The sequence below is a fragment of the Aedes aegypti genome, chromosome 1 (assembly GCF_002204515.2).
Source record: "Aedes aegypti strain LVP_AGWG chromosome 1, AaegL5.0 Primary Assembly, whole genome shotgun sequence".
Taxonomy (NCBI): Eukaryota; Metazoa; Arthropoda; class Insecta; order Diptera; family Culicidae; genus Aedes; species Aedes aegypti.
The window spans coordinates 226,942,808-226,956,849 of NC_035107.1; the positions used below are offsets into that span (position 1 = coordinate 226,942,808).

General features: G+C 38.3%; 1 long non-coding RNA gene across 1 annotated transcript; it reads right to left on the reverse strand.

Moving 5' to 3' along the window:
• Positions 1 to 586: 586 nt before the first annotated feature.
• LOC110674625 lies at positions 587 to 1,167 on the reverse strand. The gene is made up of 2 exons (XR_002499047.1): positions 923 to 1,167; positions 587 to 863 (listed from the first exon to the last, which is right to left on the reverse strand). It is a non-coding gene; the product is annotated as an uncharacterized LOC110674625 (long non-coding RNA).
• Between the last annotated feature and the right edge of the window lie 12,875 nt (positions 1,168 to 14,042).

Genomic DNA, 14,042 nt, shown 5'->3' on the forward strand with positions numbered 1-14,042 from the left:
AAATTGGCTTTTCTCCCACGGTTAATCCACCGACCGCGCCTTCCAAGTCCGGATTCTCGGAGAGATTTTGGATCCAAGCGCCGACCCGTCGCATGCTTGAGCGCCGACTTACTTGACTTCGTCTGGATCCGTCCTCCTTTGCCGCCAGTTGTTCTTCCAGCAGTCTATATTTTTCCTGCATGGCCTTCTTTTCTTGCTCAAATACCCGTTTTTCAGCTTCCCATTCGCGCTGCTGGATTGCGCGCTCTTCTTCGATAAGTTTCAATCGTAGGGCGATACGAGCAGCGTTGCTGCTAGATGACGACACGCTCAATGGTAAGCAAGTGGAGCAGGTCCATGGTCGCTCCGATATAGAGTTGGTAACTCCCGCACAGCGCATGTGCCACCAGCCATCACAGTGATCGCACTGGACAAAATTATCGTACGAGTCGGGGCGCGAGCAATTAACGCATCCTACCTCTCGTCTTGCGTCCAGCGACTTGTCCTTCGAATTAGCACTCATCGTAACGAAAGTTTTAAAGATCTGTTATCGGGGAGCAGATATAAGAACCAGACACCGGGTTCTTAGCAGTACAAAACAAGCGAATTGTGGTGTATCAAAGGCTTTAAACTGGAAATATATTTGGTCAGAGATTGAGTATTTAAGGTTACATTTAACATTTTTACTTACACTTTCGGTATTTGACCATATCAAAACTTAATCTGCTCGCACCGTTTCAGACGTTTTAATTCGACTGTAATTATTGTTAAGTTTGTTTGATAATCGATACGCATTTATATGTTTTATAACTTACTTTTAGAAATATAGTGCGTTTTAACTAATTCACAATAGTTTAAGTTTTAACCCCTTTTAGACACTGTAACTACAATAAGTTTTAATTAGATTTTATAAGCTGTAAGTTTTAAATTCATTTAGCCTTACGTTTAAGCAAAATTCAAAGGGAAATGCAGCGTTCTTTTCAAAGGGAAAAACGATCTTTATAGATATTTAGTATTCAAGATTAACTTGCTATGGAGCTGAACTATCTTAATCCTTCACGATATCAAATTTGATTTGTCATCGTTGCATGTCATGGAACTGCCAACTTCGTTTGACAGAGCAGCTTTGTGGGTCAGCCGAAAGGAGTCGGTTGATATCTGGTTTGAAGCAGTGCAGCCAGCGGCAACACCCCCTAAAAGATTTTTTTAAAGAATCCATAGAGGAATTAATTGTTGACTTTTTGAAGGAATCATTCAAAGACATGCCAGTGACATTCTTGTAGTTCTTTTTGGTATATGTCTTTAAAGAATCTTTTAAGAAATCACTCCAGTTATCCCTGAAGAGTTTTTTTTTTATAAATCCTTGGAGAAATTCCTGTAGGAATCCTGGTGAAGTCCCTGGAGTGCTTACTGAGGGAATCAATAAAAGAATTCCCATTAAAAACTTTTTTTCCCAAATTTTACGAAAAAAAAACTTTATGTTTCGTTTGGAATAAAAAAAATTCTAGAAGAATCAGCGGATTATTATTTATTTTTTATCATGTCAGTTTAAAATTCCAAGAGTATTTTTTGCAAGCATTACAAGAAGTTTCGCAGGAAATTATTTAAGGTATCTTTGGTAAAATTTGTGGCCAACTCTAGCAAGAATTACTGTAATAAGTCATGGAGATTCCTGGAGATATCTAGGAGCTATCCACGAACCAATCTCTGGAAGAACTTCTAGAAGAAACAAATTATGGATTATGCGAATAAATAACGAAAGAAATACCAGTAAATAAAATAATAAATTCCTAATAACTTCCTGAAAAAAAAAATGAACGACCAACTAGAAAAAAATGCTAGAAAAATCAGTGTAAAGAACTGCTGGACCTATCTATGGATTAATTGCTGTATATCTCAACTATATCTCTATATGTCTATGTATATCCCACCACATATGCAATTCGTTTGTGTACTCGAACACTAGTGCAGTAAGTAAAAGTAAAAACCCAATTTCCAAATATACTTTTAATGGAAAACGATGTAAAAAATTCAAACTTAAATCATTTGAAATAAATACATAGGATAATTATACACTTTTCATTGGGTTTGACTCTATCACCTTATGTGCCACAAAATTCCGGAACCCTGGAAAAGGACATCAATCCGATGATTGCAAACCATATCAATCTTCAAGACTTTTCTTCAGAAGTATAATATGATGCAAATTGAGTAAATTTTTGGCAATATAGTGTCAGATTGTAGTACACTTTTCACAGCATTCTAGATTTTACTCTATCACCTTATGTGTCACAAAATTTTGGAACCCTGGAAAAGGACATCAATCCGATGATTGCAAATTATATCATAGGACATATCAATCTTCAAGACTTTTCTCCAGAAGTATAATATGATGCAAGTTGAGTAAATTTTTGGCAATATAGGGTCATTTACAAGTACTCCGGGATGTTTTAGTCGATTCTGGGATCGTGGAAAAGGACATTAATCCGATGACAGTAAACCCTATCATGCGACATATCAATCTTCAAAATATTCAACTGGGAGTATAATATGATGCAAGTCAAAGATGATGGATCAATTGGTGAGCTCGTTTCATGCTACTATTTCTAATCTATAAAATATGTATGACTGCACATTTAATCGATACAACGGTAGGACGTAAAGCCTGTCCACGTTAAATTTCGGACACCCAAATAATGGCAGCAAAAAAAGTTACTCATAATTCAACAAAAACAATTGTTTATTTCAGAATAAAAGAGTTATATCTACAAAATAAACAGTTGACAAGGATGTTAATCCTTCTTTCTGTAAAATTCACGAACTTTCTGTGGTACACCCGCCATCCGTGTCCGAAATTTATCGTGGACAGGCTTTAAATATGATTTTTCAACAAACTATGAATGGTTCGTCACTGTGAGTGTCGACATAAACTCTAATTCATGAATTATCTATGTTTAACATTTTTTTTTGTTTTCAAAACACCCCTTTCTTTTTATCTTTATTTTTGTAATTATAAAAAAAAACTTTGAATGGTTCGACACTACAAGTGTAGACTTGCGAAAGGTTCACTTTATTCAACAAACTTTGGATGGTTCGCCACTGTAAGTGTCGGCATAAGAATAAGAGTGTTCTATGATAATCCAAGCAATCGAGTTTTTGTTTCTTTTCAAATAAGTAAAATATAATAACACATGCTTTCGTCCTGACAGCTGTAGGAATGTTACATTTAGATATTTGTTCAACAAACTTTGAATGGTTCGTCACCTCAAGTGTCGACATAATTTTCCTTTACATAGAAATTGTTCGTATCAAATCAAAATATTATATTTTCATAAAAGCATATTTATATTTGACAAAAAACTATTTATCATGGTCTAATCACTTATCAAAGTGAATCCTTTGACCCAACGATCCTCCCCATTAACAAACATCCTTCCCAGTAACCTTTGTGGAGATGCAGAGGCAAACACGGTCTCCAAATAGCAAAGGTTACACACTAATATTCCTTCCCCCAATCCCACCTGACTGCAAGGATGTGGCCGGCGCCGTTATTGATCATGTATAAATAGAGGCACTGAATTATGCACACTGAAGAAGATTATGGCCAATCCCAGCCGAACTTCTAGCTGATTCTTTGTGCATTTTCACTGACTTCGGTGAATCACGGAATAGCAACCATTGATATGTGTAGTCAGTCTAAGCTAAGCTAAGCTAAGCTAAGTATCAATATCACTAGGACTTCCGCTCTATATACCAGCAATAATTTACTTCGTTTTATTTTTTTTTTGGGATTCATTATATTATTATTATTATCTTTATTATCGAGACTTTCAGCCTGTGGCTGGTTCGTCTCCATCATTGTGTTTTTGGGATTCATCGTCAATCTGTTTATTGATAGGTATAGGTCGCGTTCAACTCAGTAACGAAAACCTAGCTGTTGCTCTTAAAGGCTTAAAAATAAGACTTAAAGCAGATTAAGCAAGCAAACACAATCAGGTGTAAGAATTGTAGACGAGGCACCTATTTTTTTTAAATTACATGTAATGAAAAAAAAAAAAATTACCGTTCAACATTGCGTTTTGTCGCAAATACTCCTTGATTTTTCAGACGATGATTTGTTAGAGTCGATCGCAGTGCTGTAAAGCAGGTTTTCACTATTTTACAGATGAACAACTAGGCTAAGCTTGTACTGCCATTCACTCTACGCAAACGTATAGGTTGCATGTAGAGAATGAAGCAGGTTCAAATGTGATGCTGAAGCAGTGCTTGTAGATGATTTTGTTGAAGAGCCATATAACACTTGTGACATATGATAGTAATGTTTCCCGTGTAATAAAAACACGTGTACTGGTTGGGAATATCTCCTTTCATGGATTGAGTAACCAGCTTAGGGTCCCGCAACTTGCAAAGGGAAACGACATTTCTACACTATTGCTTGATAAAGGCTTATCTGCAGCTGCTTGATAAAGGCCTCTTTGCAGCTGAATACACCGTAGTTCGGCTACCAATGTTATCTGGGTAAAAAAAGAGCTGCGGTAAATGCAAGCATGCCTAAATGAAACATCATTGTCAATTTGCTCTGTACGAAACGCTTATGATTGGCTTTACGCACATTTATTTGAGAATAGGAGCGGAAACTATTGAGCGAATAAAATAGGCAAACTTCAGTGAGCTGTTCATTTAGTGCGAATGCCGCAAGAAAAAGTTTTATCATTCAGATGGAGGTCAGTGGAAGACATACGCGTATGTTCATTCTGATATTGACGTGAGCATACTAGAGCAACCTAATCATTCCAGATTTGAAACACACAGTGTATACTAGCTCTAATCGATTATAAAACAATTCACATGGCTTATCTTATAACTATTATTGTGCTACATTTATTCTCAGATACTTTTTTGTTTTAGAAATAACATTGTTAATTGTTAATTTATTTTATATCGGTTCAACATAGAAAACAACAATAAATCAAATTTAAACTAGTAAACTTAAAAAAAAACATACTTTAGTCACTCCGGTAAGTTAAGTCAGTTGTAATTTTCTAATTATTATTTAACAGTAACAATTTTATGGTAATAGAGAACAGTCTGGCCAAGTTTTTGTGCGTTTTTGTAGATTTTTTGATACCAGCTTTTCACGCTCGCCATAAAAACAATATGCTATAAAATATTTGACAGATGCTGACTATCAGCATTGAACTGAAACTTGGAAATATATCCTCAGCATGCCTTGACGAACCGTCAAATTTCATTGTTTTTCTTTCTGTCAATCAAACGAAAATTTTGTTTGAATTTGCGGAAATAATCTTATTCATTATTGGCCCTGTCCTCTGGTTCAGAAAGGGGTATGGGCGCGTATGGCCAAATCGGTCGAGGCAGATTTTTTGTATGAAGGATGTTCTAAAGTGCCAGAATGAAGTGTTGGCTTGTGGGGAGCACTTGAAGATGGGATGGAAGGTCATTACTTTGCGTTCGTGCTTTACTTCTGATTATTCAAAAAGTTATATACAATAACCAACCCTTAGCTTAACTATCTAAATTAACAGTTGCAAATACAATAATCATTCTGAACTTACAAACATGTCTTCCTACTGGTTCCGGGGAGATAAGGGTCTGAGTCCAAGGGTCATGTCAATGCACTGTTCACCGCTTGAGCAATTCTAAAAGAATTGCTCAAGTACAGTGCATAGGCTGGTTTTCTCGGGTCGTCGTTGATGCGTCATCCCCGCATTCCCTGAGTTGCCTTCTCAGGGGATCTGTTTGCAGACTTCCCCCTTGTAAAAAACGAAAAAAATGACTTTGCAATGAGTTCCGTGACGTCACGCTTCCGTTAAGTATCAAAACGACGATTAACGCTGACATTACCCACCACATTCAAACAAGAAGGCCGCCAACAGCCAGCAAGTGCCGTCGGCTAGCACCGGACAAGCTGGAAGTCGCCAAGAAAAAGTTCCAGGTTATTAGCGAGTTAGGAATATGTCTCCCTTCCAGCAGCAGTTGGGCCAGCCCTCTACACTGTGTGCAGAAGAAGAACGGTCAATGGAGATTCGTAGGAGATTATCGCTACCCGAACCAGGTGATTGTGCCAGTTTTCACCACACTTGATCTGGAGAGGGTGTACCATCAGATTCCGGTTGAAGAGGTGGATATTTCGTAGACGGCCGTTCGGACTCTTCGAATTCACACGAATGCAGTCAATGCACCGTCACAATCTAAATGAATCCTACTAAAAACAAAAGAGAATGATTATTAAGCGATTAAAGCATTATCTATACAAATCGGAATTAGATTTTAGTTTAAGTGACAGAAAAGCAACGAAAATTATTTCAGTGAGATATGGGTTACTAAGGATTTATTTTCGAGTTTCAGTTCAGTGGTGATAGTCAGCTTCTGTCAAAGATTTTATAGCATGGCTAGCGTAAAAAGCTGGATTGCAAAATTTTAGTCAAAAAATTCAAATCAAGATTTCTTGAGATTCCTCCTAGGGATTTTTTTAAAAATTGGTCCAGAGGTGCAAAATGACCTCACGAATCGAGCCCTGTGCTCAGAGTTAATGGACAATGGCACCGTGAAGTGGCTACTGATCGAATTGGCAGAAAACGCCATCTTTCTAAGTGGACAGACACCTGAGATGTCTGCAAAACAACAGTTTCATGCTCACTAGCGCTGTCTGGTGGCAAAATCTTAAATCTCTTGACACAAATAAGTATAGTCCTTGAGCTACTAAAAAACTTTGCCCAAGGCACGATCTCTTTAAGTGGTCAGGATCCTGAGATATTTGCAAAACAAAAGTTCCATGCACACCAGCGCTACCTGGTGACAATATCTAGAATCTCTTGGCTAAAATGGTCACCGAGCTTCTGAACAACATTGTCGAAGACACGATCTTTCTAGGTGGTCAAGATCCTGAGAAATCCACAAAACAAAAGATTAATGCAGACTAGTATCTGGAGGCGGAATTCCGTATCTGAGCTACTGACCAACTATTCCGCAGTAACCAACTTCCCAAATCATCAGGATTTAGTGATATAATGATATGCAGAGATTACATTCCTCGCCCTTAAGATTCGTATGGCATAATACACAAATCGTAACGCAAAAAAATCGAGTTTTTAACCTCTTTCCCCCCATATAAAAGTAAGTAACGTTCAACGAACCCCCTCCCCTCTAATGACGTAACGGTCACCCAAGACATTCCTTCTATAAATTTAAGAATTTATTAGAAAAAGCAGCTTGCACCGTGAAAATGTATATGCTTGTCAAATCCTTAATTAAGGTAGATCGTACTGAGTACTAAAGCTTCTCCGAAGGAACAGATTCAAATATGACGTCCATCGTTTTTTGGAAATTCTAAAATCAGAAAAGTTCAAATTAAAAAGAATTGCAATAAGTTCAAATTTTGAGATTTTGAAAATTTTTTGCAATTTTTCTTAAGCAGTGTTGCCAGCCCAATGAACGTTAGCATCAGCAGACTGTATGGCATGCAAAACTTCTTTCAACTTCGGTGAATATTCGGTATCGTTATCTTTAAAATTATCTGCATATAACACTCTCATATAATTGGTTCTTTTGATAACAAACGAGCCGTGTTGTCATCTATTGCCTGGAAATGTAAACGTAAGTGACTATTTTGGAAAGTTCTCAATCCATGTTTCAACTCTGCCACACATCTCGGATCAGTATCCAACAAACATTTTAGTTGAATAAGAGTTGAACAAACCTAAAGATTATTTCAGCTGTTGTTCAGATATTAATGTTACCTAGGTATTTTCACATCTAGACGATGTATTTTTCAAAAGCATAATTATGATCCTGATTTTTAATAATGACCGATTTTTTTTCGTATTGGTAATGAAATTCCTATCAGATTTATTTCCTAACCCAATATGCGATATTATATGCGATATTGTAATTCCACCTTTAAATCTGTATTGTTGAGGTCTTTGTATTTTTTAGAAATATCAGTTTTTTCCCATACTGACAAAAAAATCAGAGCGTTAATGATTAATCATAATCATAATCATAATCACAATTTGTAATTAAAAATGTGATTAATTTGCTGTTAAGATGCCCACAGGTTTTATTATGTGGGATTTATTGTTAATCATGAGTAATATTCATCATTATCAACTGTAAATCAATTTGTTGCATATTTGCATACTTTAGGGGCATTTAATCATTAGCCAATGAATGATTATTAATTAATCATTGATTAATCCTAACATAAAATGATAGCGAGGCTTGCAAAATTGAAATCGTTGCTGACAAGGATGTTAGGATAATGTTAAGTAGATGAAAAAACCGAATTTAGTACAATACCATTTAAATCCACTAGAGTTTGTATCCTTTGACAGATACGCGTATTTCGACCTCAACTGTAAGGCAGTCTTCAGTGTCGTGTACTAGACTCGACTTGTTGCTTGTGAGGGATTGTGTGAGGAACAACGGCATTTTACTATGATGAATTGGATTATTCTATGATGAAAGCAGTGCTTGTTTGCACCTTAATGTATTCTGGATGTGTGACTCGTGTAGGGACAAAATTGAGCGCGGATGTCCGATACCAATAGTGCGGTTACTACACGAACCGGACACGATCCTGCTTTCGGTGCTCGCTCCATAGGAGCATGCAGTCGACTCAACAGACCAAACACTACCGACGCATTTCGTTTTTTTTTATCCGCACGCTTTGTTTATTTTTTTTTTCGGACAACGCAAACCGTTGCTGTGAGAGCATCTTTTGCTTGCGTAGATAGGCTGGGCTAAAAGTGTCAATGTAAAAATGTATGCAGTTTAACAGAACCCAACATGTTCCGGAACGACAACAAATGTAACACCATCCACATCAAATGGATTGAATAACGTAAACGCAAAAGCAACAGATCAATTCTCGCATAATTTGTGACCTCGCTCTAAAAGCCATTGTAACCGAGTTGACCATTGTAACAAGAGTAAGCCATTGTAACATGATTGACGACAATAAATAAATAAATAAGTTTGTAGCTTGATGTTACCGAGCAAACGAATGGATTTACACGTTATTCAACAATGCTACGATGAAGTGAAGATACTCCTCTATCTCCCAGTGGTGATCTTTATCATCCTGGTCCATTCATTTACTAAGAAACGAGGAGCTACACACTCGGTTATCAATGGCTTTTAGGGCGAGAAGTGTGCTCTGCACACTTAGACAAAAATTAATATTACACATGACGTAAATTAATACTCGATGTAAAATATAAAATTACAGTCGACTTTCCACATCTCGATGTTCTACATCTCGATATCTCTCTCTATGTCGATGTTTTTTTCGGTCCTTTCATTCACACTTTTCACTCTCCATATCTCGATATCCTCCTTGACTCGATATCTCCCTATCTCGATGTGATTTTCGTTCCCGATTTTCTCTCCGTAATGTCGATATGCCCATTATCAAAGGTTACAAGACTAGATTTTAGGGATTCAAAACAATTGGCGAAGATAAAATGACGTCTGATTGTTTTTAATTTTCCTGGTAACAGATATTTTTTTATTCTAGTATTCATTGAAAATTTGTTCTATGTCTCGATCTCTCCCTATCACGATGGTCCCTTCGATATCGAGATGTGGAGAGTCAACTGTACGTACACTACCCGCCATAAGTATGGAATTGTTGCAATACTGAGTATTGCAACATTTTTAAGTTTAGCATCACCCAAAATCCAGTGATAAAAAAAAATTCAACAAAAATAAAAAATCGCAGGGGCTCAAAGACGTATTATTTAAGATGACCTCAAAAATACATTGATCTATCACTTCAGAATCACGAGATAATATTCATTTTAGGTGATGCTAAACTTTTCAAGGTGCTGCAATGTTCAGTATGAATGTTGCAATACGCGATTCCATACTTATGGTGGGTAGTGTAAGTTTGATGATATTTGTAACTAAAAATACGCCATTCTTGTAAAATTACGCCCAATGAGAGTGAAAACTTTTGTTATCCAAACAATATTCAGTACAATGTGACGGAAAATTACGTTATGTTACTTGCTCTAATATGTCTGGCACATGACGTATGTTTCCATGTCTTTTGTAAGTGTGTGTGGCGCTCGTTTTTAGATTTCAGATGTCTAAAACCTGACAAAAACCATCATGTTGGGTTTCAGCCTTCGCACTCGAGTGGTGAATATTTGTCGTTTGGTGATATTTTCTCAAAAAGCTCTTTCAAAGCTTCTATACCATACAAGTTTTACCCAAGTTTTCGTCCCAACTTTGTCGGAAGGATAAGTTTTTCATCCATATTTGTTATCCTTCCTTCGCAACAGTTCGTTGCCTTTTTGAGAAACTTTTCCACCATTTGCCCCGGCAGTGAATGACGTCAGTGAGCCCGCCGGCAAAATAGCTATGGGTAGTTATAAAGGCTCCCATAATCAACACCGCGCACTTTTATGACGAACTCATTTTCATAAAGTGAAACGCTTATCGCAGCCAAAATATCTTGTACGTCGTCTCTTGGATTTGCTTTTTGCCGTCCGTCGTCATTCGGTCGGCCGAGCATTAGGTATTGGATGGTCGTTGGTCATCGTCGACCGGCGGATCCTATAGAATAAGGTGGCCCGGTTCATATTAAAAAAAAAAATACTTGTAGAAATTTTAAGTTACACAACAAAATAACCATTTTTCCATATATTTGGTTAGTTTATTGATACAAACTTCAAGGTGCTTCACGCTCGTTTTGCCGCCCCTCCAAATGAACAACCCTAGTGACCTGACACTGACAATAAGCCCTAAATCAAAATCATAGATACATACAAGCATTATAATGGCACTACAAATGCAGACAAGCCTAATGAGAGCACTTTCACAGCATAGGAACCTCATTACTTCATCAATCATGCTTCTAAGCCTGATGAATACAGGTATTATATAAGCCCTATATTGGCTCTACATTTGCATATAGGGCATGTTTAAATGCTGTCCGTCATAGCTCTAGATTTCTGTAGTTTTATCGTCATGAGTCACCCTACTAAAGAAAGTAGCAGCAGGTGGTGGCACTTGAGGTAGCGCGCACAGTGAAACCGGACCACGACATCCAAACGAATGATAAATGATTCGTTTCGCGCTTTTCGTTCCGTCTTCTTGTGGGTGGTACCTATGCTACTATACAAAGTGGGCCCTCCACCAGTCAGTGGGCTGGTAACCGTGAGGCACTTATCTCGGCAAAGGCAAAGAGGAAGTCGGAAAATTTTGGTTGGAAATGACGGTGGCATTTTGTCGATGGTGGGTGCTTATTATGGATCCAATTTGACCTCAGGGCAGTTTATTAGCAAATCGGATAATTGAATTTGGAAGGGACGTCACTCTGTGAATGACGGAGTACTATTTTTGCTGTTGTCGCTGTGTTGGAGGTTTAAAGGTACACCCACAAAATGAAGAGTTTCAATAAGTAAATTTCTTGGAACAAAACTATATATAGAGGACCGAGTTCTCTTCCAGACGCTGGAAAGCTTTTCTTAAAGAAGCTGAAAAGCTTGTCTTCCAGAAGTTGGTAAGCTTCTCTTCCAAAAGATAGAAAGCTTCTCTTCCAGAAGCTGGAGAGCTTCTCTTCCAGAAGCTGGAATGCTTCTCTTTCAGTAGCTGGAAGGTTCTCTGCCAGAAGCTGGAAAGTTTCTCTTCCAGAAGCTGGAAAGCTTCTCTTTCAGAAGCTGGAAAGCTTCTCTTCCAAAAAATGGAAAGCTTCTCTTCTAGAAGCTGGAAAGCTTCTCTTCCAAAAAATGGAAAGCTTCTTTTCCAGAAGCTGGAAAGCTTCTTTTCCAGAAGCTGGAATGCTTTTCTTTCAGAAGCTTCCATACCAGAAGCTGGAAAGCTTCTCTTCCAGAAGCTGGAAAGCTTCTCTTCCAGAATCTGGAAAGCTTCTCTTCCAGAAGCTGAAAAACTTCTCTTCGAGAATCTGGAAAGCTTCTCTTCCAGAAGCTGACAAGCTTCTCTTCGAATAGCTGGAAAGCTTCTCTTTTAGAAACTGGGAAGGTTCTCTTCCAAAAGCTAGAAAGCTTATCTCCCAAAAGCTGGAGAGCTTCTTTTCTAGAAGCTGGAAAGCTTCTTTTGTAGAAGCTGAAAAGTTTCTCTTCCAGAATCTGCAAAGCTTCTCTTCCAGAAGCTGGGAAGCTTCTCTTCCAGAAGCTAGCAAGCTTCTCTTTTAAAAGCTGGAAAGCTTCATTTTCAGAAGCTGGAAAACTTCTCTTCCAAAAGCTGGAAAGCTTCTCATCCAGAAGCTGGAAAGCTTCTCATCTCTTCCAGAAGATGAGAAGCTTTCTATTCCAGAAGCTGCAAAGCTTCCCTTTCAGAAGCTGGAGAACTTGTATTCCAGAAGCTGGAAGCTTCTCTTCCAGAAGCTGGAAGCTTCTCTTCCAGAAGCTGGAAGCTTCTCTTCCAGAAGCTGGAAGCTTCTCTTCCAGAAGCTGGAAGCTCCTCTTCCAGAAGCTGGAAAGCTTCTCCTCCGAAAGCTGGAAAGCTTCTCTTTCAGAAGCTGGAATGCTTCTTTTCCAGGAGCTGGAAATTTTCCCTTCCAGAAGTTGGAGAGCTTCTCTTCCAGTAGCTCGAAGGCTTTTTTCCGGAAGCTGGAAAACTTCTCCAGAAGCTTATTTTATCATATCTTATCTGGAAATCTTCTCTTCCAGAAGCTGTAGAGCTCCTCTTTGAGATGATGGAAAGCTTCTCTTTCAGAAGCTAGAAAGCTTCTCTTCCAGAAGCTGGAAAGCTTCTCTTCCAGAAGCTGGAAAGCTTCTCTTTCAGAATCAGGAGAGCTTCGCTTTCGAAGTTGGCAAGCCTTTTTTTCAAGAACCTGATTTTCCATAGAAAATGCTTCTTTTCCAGTAGCTGGAAATGTTCTCTCACAGAAGCTGGAAAGCTTCTCTTCCAGAAACTGGAATGTTTCTCTTCCAAAAACTGGAAAGCTTCTCTTCCAGAAGCTGGAATGGAAAAGAAGCTTTCCGAAAGCTCTAGAGCTTTCCTTCCAGAAGCTGGAAAGCTATTCTTTCCAGAAGCTAGAAAGCTTCTCTTCCAGAAGCTGGAAATCTTCTCTTCCAAAAGTTGGAAAGCTTCTCTTCCAAAGGATGGAAAGCTCCTTTTCCAGAATCTGGAAAGCTACTCTTCCAGAAGCTGGAAAGCTTTTCTTACAGAAACCGAAATGCTTCTGTTCCAGAATCTGGAAAGCTTCTCTTTCAGAAGCTGTAAAGCTTCTCTTCCCGAGGCTAGAAAGTTTCTCTTCCAGAAGCTGGAAATATTCTCTTCCAGAAAGTGGAAAGCTTCTCATTCAGAAGATCGAATGCTGCTCATCCAAAAGTTCGAATGTTGCTCATCCAAAAGCTCGAAAGCTTCTCTTGCAGAATTCGAAGAGCTTTGAGAAGCGGAAAAGCTTCTCTTTTAAAAACTGGAGAGCTTATCTTCCAGAAGCTGGAAAACTTCTCATTCAGAAGCTGGAATGCTTCTCTTCCAAAACCTGGAAAGCTTCTCTTCCAGAAGCTCGAATGGAAGAGAAGCTTTCCAAAAGCTCTATAGCTTCTCTTCCAGAAGCTGGAAAGCTTTTCTTTCTTGAAGCTAGAAAGCTTCTCTTCCAGAAGCTGGAAGGCTTTTGTTCCAGAAGCTGGAAAGCTTCTTTTCAAGAAGCTGAAAAGCTTCTTTTCCAGAAGCTGGAAAGCTTTTCTTCCAGAAGCTGAAATGCTTCTTTCCAGAAGCTGGAAAGCTTCTCTTTCAGAAGCTGTAAATCAGGGCTACGCAACGTACGGTCCGCGGGCCGCATCCGGCCCGCGAAGCATTTGAAGACTCTTCTCATATCCGGCCCACATATGATGCAATTTCAACTGCTAATACTCAGTAAATGAAATTGTCATCGAAACGATCACAAAACAAGCAATAAACTTAGCGCTCTCACAATCGTTTGTCCCAATTTTTACCGATCTCAAGAAAAATTGTCATAACAAACACAAGAGGCAACATTGTTGCAACTTTCTTATCTCGTGATTAGTTAGTTATTTTTAGTATTTGAAAACTTGATAACACTCCTCTTTGATTTTAATAAGCGT